Raw genomic sequence first — 5,339 nt, 5'->3', positions numbered from 1 at the left:
ACCAACCCCACATCCTCAGTTTGTTCAGTAAGGGGTCCAGACTTCAGTGGTGTACCGTCAACTGCCAACACAATTTCGGGGTTCTTTCTTGGAATTCTCAGAAGTCCCAGTCTCTTAACCACCCCTTCATCTATGAAATTTCCCGTGGCTCCTGAGTCTATCATTGCCCATACAGGATGGTTTCGATCTTGGGACACCAGCTCTACGGATAACAACAGGTGTGACGCCTTTTCTTCTGGTGGCAAGAGGGTTAAAGAAGTCAACCGGAACCCCGATAGGGGTTCTATAAAGGGCAAATCCTCTTTCTCTGATATCTTCCCTGACGTCACCGCGGCCTTTTGAGTGGGGGAGTAGGAGAACCTTTTTCTTGGTTTTTGGGGACATTCTCTCACATAATGACCCTTCCTGCCGCAATACATGCACAACCCCTGTACCCTCCTACTCTCTTTTTCGGCCTTTGACAGAGGTGCCCTAACGGCTCCCACTTCCATAGGTTCCCCGCATAAATCAGGGGAATTAGGAACTGGTCGCCCCTCTCTTTCTGGAATGACCGGCCGCCTATCACCCGCTCTACGCTCTCCCCTTCTCTCTGCTAGCCGATGATTCAATCTCAAGGTAAGATTCACAAGTTCAGTACACGTGGAAGGCTGTGGATCTATTTGGGCTAGGATATCCTTCATGTCGTCTCTTAATCCTTGATAATAGAGAGACATTCTCTTCTCCTCTGGCCACTCTGATTCCGCTACCAGTCTATTGAAGGTGGTAAGATAAGTAACCAGGTCAGACCTCCCCTGTCTCAGTTCCAGCAGTTCTCTATCAGCACTAAAGGTGGTTGTTCTGTGATCAAACACCTTCTCAAAGGCCGACCGAAAGGCATTCCAATCCGATAATAATGGGTCATCGTTTCTAACTAACGGCACTGCCCAGTTGGCTGCATCTCCCGAGAGATAAGAAATAGCGAACATTACCCTGGAAAGGTTAGAGGGAAAAGACGCCGGTCTACATGAGAATTGAAGAGATAACTGCGTTAAAAAAGCCTGAACTTTCCTGGGGTCCCCTGAAAACCGTTCCGGACTGGCCAAAGGAATTGGAGGGGAGACGTTCACGGTTATCTGCGGTGTAGATGCTGAGGCATCGAAGGGATTCCTAGTAAGCCTTTCTACCTTGTCCCTTAGTGCCGCTGCCTCCACCCTAGAATCTGCCAACTCTTGCTGCACTAACACTAACGCCTGTAATACATCATCCATAGATGCCATCTTTGCATTACACCGAGCAGGAGGAGTATTATTCGTGGGTGCGTTATTCTGTCACGGGGTAGGTACTCCTCAGACTCGGTGTGATGCAAACAAGGTCCACCTCCTGACACCACCAAGTCACTGATAAAAAACCACAGTGCATTGGAGTAATCAAGCGAGGGAAGGAAGGGGAAGGATCAGCAGGGACGGGATAACTGTAAAGAAAAATACACAGTGTTAATTATCACATTGTCTGTCTATTCTCATAAGGTCTCACTAAAACCAAAACGACCTGGACTGCCCATAACTCATAAGGGCAGAACTAGTCCAAAGCCTGACTATGTTCCATCAGCATCACCAATGGATGCCCCAAGCCACCTACGGCCACTAATAATCACCTAAGGGTCTCACCGCCCTTCCTCCTAAACAATACTACAGTACGTATAACGAAACGAACATGAGGAGAAAGAATAAGGTGAAGAAAATCTATTTTGTACTTCTTCCTATGATTCAGTTAACCCACTAAGCCTTTCGTTAATGTCACGTATATTTGAAGAAGTACTTCGTTCATATCTCAGTGAATGTTGACAAGAATTATTTGTCCCGGCTGTTTGGAATCCTGCAAACAGTAAATCTCATTCTGAATCGCCGCCAACAAAAAGCCAAAAGATTATGTCTCATAAGATCGCCGTTCCTTTATTATGGTACTTCAAAAAGTAAAGTGCTCCAATTTATGACAGTCATCCCCAACCTGGCCGTAAGGAATGCAGAAATAAAGAAAGGCGATAGCCTCCGGCAAGTAGCAAGCTTGCCGCCTACCACCTTCTTAGTACTTGGAATTCGAAAAGGAGGAGCAGCTCGGAACTCCTTCTACCGGTAAAAGGTCAGTTTCCATGAGGGGGCCATGCTGAATCTCATTCCTCTTTTCGGGCCGCCGATGAATTCCCCCCTGGGGAACGCCGTCCGCTCCAACTTCGTTGAGGCTCCGACCTGCCTCATTAGCACAAATAACGCACACCCTCTCCAGGGTGCGCCGACTTTTACGCGATCTCTACCGCGCTGGGCTTCATGGGAAGTGTAGTCCTTAATGACTACAATCTCCCGATCGGCCCTGTAGGCGCCGGCTAGCACCTGACAGTATTGAGGTTTGGACATGATACACAATACCCATCACAACTGATAATCACACAGCAGTCATAGGTCATCCCCTTGCTTTGACATAAATGTGTACACATCATGTGAATAGTCTTCAACAACTGTGCAACAAAACATACCTCTCTGTGACTTGAGGCACCAAGCATTAAAATTAGTTTTGTTGGGGTGTGGGGAGGTGCCCCAATGTAAATCACCAACTATCCCTAGCAATGTTCAGCAATGGTATATGAGTGGTAGGAGCTACATGACTGGAAAAGACAAGCAGTTAATGATGCAAACTCCAATAATTTTGGAGGTGTGACGCATTTGTCGGAGCCATATAACACAATTCAGACATCTAAAATGGTGGCTGCCTGACCTACTCCACAGGACATTGGGAACTGCCTGTGACTGCTGGCAGAAGTCGTCATGGCAGTAGGCGGTTGCAGTTGCAACTGCAGTGGACACAGCCATAGGCTAACTGTGCCAGTGGTGGTCGTAGGCCAATGGCTGTGTCCCCAGGAGGTGACGGCCAGGTATGTGGTAGATGTGACCGCCATGTTCTGCAAAATCCCTCACTTGACTCCTGACACTGCTGCCAGCAAGACCTCCACTACCTGAGCTGCTGTGTACTGCCTCTGAGAGCAATCATGCCATGTCCAGCAGGTGATAGGGCCCCAGCCTTCTCACCAGAGGAGCTGGAGAAGCTGGTGTCTTAGGTCCCTCCCACGTATGGACACCTCTATGGTGCAGAAGAGGAGCAGGGAAGTGCCTCATGTGGACAGTTTTCTCAGTACTTCTATAAACATTCCCTCCTCACAGGCTAGAGTGTGATCATGTGTGGCAGAATGTGAACTCTAAATCCTGTAAGTGCAGTCATTGTGCATCAATGAGGGAGTCAATGTGCATGTATTTGTGTTCAATGCTAGGTGTTGAGCTCTGATACACTGTGGTGTGTGTATTGAGTGTACCCTGATCCACCTTGTGTTGGAGACACATAACTAGGTGAGGTGACATACAGCCACCTTCAGACATCTTCTACCTCATGGATGGTATCAATGTGAGGACACATGTATTTGAACGACAGCATGAGCATTATATGCATGTTGTATGTGTCTGTTGTATGGAATGTGAGCTATGTGTATGGTGCCACAGGGATTTCAAACCACATCTGCCCCTGCTAGACCATTCTATGGAAGGCATATCCAGACCTACTCTGCCCCTCAAGTTGGTACAAAACCACCACATGCAAACTGGCTGTTGGCTACATGATAAACTGCCATGCATGGAAGTGTTGAGTGTGGAGTTTCTTGTAAGTCTGTCTCCTCAGTCTGCAGAGACCGGGCCTGACAAATATATCTCACTGTATTCATCCAAGTCTGGGCTGGTGTTGAATCACTTTTGTTATGCAACTTTAGCACTGTGCCTACTCCTTATATCCCAGCGCAACATGTTATGAGGCCAAATCTTGCCTCAGTGCTAATATGCAGTATATTGAGGCTGTATCCTCCAATTAGAAAGTACATGGTCGTAAGGGAGAGATAATGATCTGTGACTAGTGTGCACTTGGCATCTCTGTCAATATGTGTTTCAGAGACTTGACAGGTCCCTTGATCCCACATCCCTGTTGTCACCTTCATACAGGTCACATGTGTCCTGTGCAGGCTCATTGCATTTCAGACATTGCATAAGTGGAAACTGTGTGTTGTTTATTGATAACCCATGATATGTGACTCAGTTGTCTGGTCACATTGCAGAAAATGTACAATGCATGTCTATGTTATTCTGAAGGTGATCTATGTATTATGTACAAGTATGTCAAAAAGTGTGTTTTGTGTTGATGATGATACACACAGACCCCTAACCCCTGAAGTGGAAAGAGACTGCATCTGTATTTGTACATGTCCACACACATGAGACACCTTTTTGTCCCTTCCCTCACTCCTGCACTCATCCTCAGAAAACTTATCAAAAAGATCTCCGGCAAAGAACCCTCTAGTGGGGACCGTCAGGAATTGCAGTGCCGGTCAGACGAGGAGCAAAGCCCAATGATGAAGTATGTCACCTAATGGTGAGTGAGGGCTATTGTTCCCAGTGAATTAATGCTTTCATGCACCACAGGACTCCTGCCCTATTAGGGACTGTGGAGCCTTATGTTTTGGAACAGTGTGTCTCGGTTTTTGAAATATTGTGTAGCCTTTACTGTCCCTGTGCCTGAGCTGTGTGGCTGTGTGTATTTGTATAGTGTTGAGGTGCAGTGTGTGTGTGCTGGCCAAAGGGGGCATATAGTGACTATGTGCGTGTCTGTGTTGATGTTTGTGGTTGTGTGTGGTTTGAGATGTGTACCTGCTGCCTGTGGTGTCCCCCCTGATGTGTAGTAGAAACAACATGCTGTTTTTAAGGTTAATGAAACAGGGGTAGGTGTGTGTACTTACGTTTGCTGGTGTACACAGCAGCATGGAATTTGTTGTCTTTGGATGAACAGGAGCAGAGGCATGATGTTTGTGACGGGCTCCATGGTGGCATATGGCATGCAAGGCTGCCTGCAGGTGAGTGTCTGCCTTTATATAGTCCGTTTCTGCCTTCTGATACGTGGTGGTTGGGCCGCCACGATCACAATGGCAGCGTGCAACCCCCTAATGAGTTTGGCGGCAACACTGGCTCCACCAGCCTGTTCATGCTACCTTGTGAGCGTGACGGTCTGTCCTACCTGATAATACCGGAAGACCACTGGCGGTCTTATGTTAGTGCAACCATCATACTCGTAATACCGCGCTCCGACCGGCAGATCGATGTTGGTACATCACTGCCGCCATGGTGGTCCACCAAACTCGTAATCAGGCTCTAAGTCCTAACTATAATTATCTAGTGGCGACCGCAACTAGGTAATATATATATATATATATACATATATTAGGTTATAGGGATGTTGTAGTTAGGCAATAGAATTTAAAATAACATAGAAATGCA

This window comes from Pleurodeles waltl, chromosome 4_1, assembly GCF_031143425.1.
Source record: "Pleurodeles waltl isolate 20211129_DDA chromosome 4_1, aPleWal1.hap1.20221129, whole genome shotgun sequence".
Classification (NCBI taxonomy): Eukaryota; Metazoa; Chordata; class Amphibia; order Caudata; family Salamandridae; genus Pleurodeles; species Pleurodeles waltl.
The sequence above is the reverse complement of the archived record's forward strand: the minus strand, read 5'-3'. Positions refer to the sequence as shown.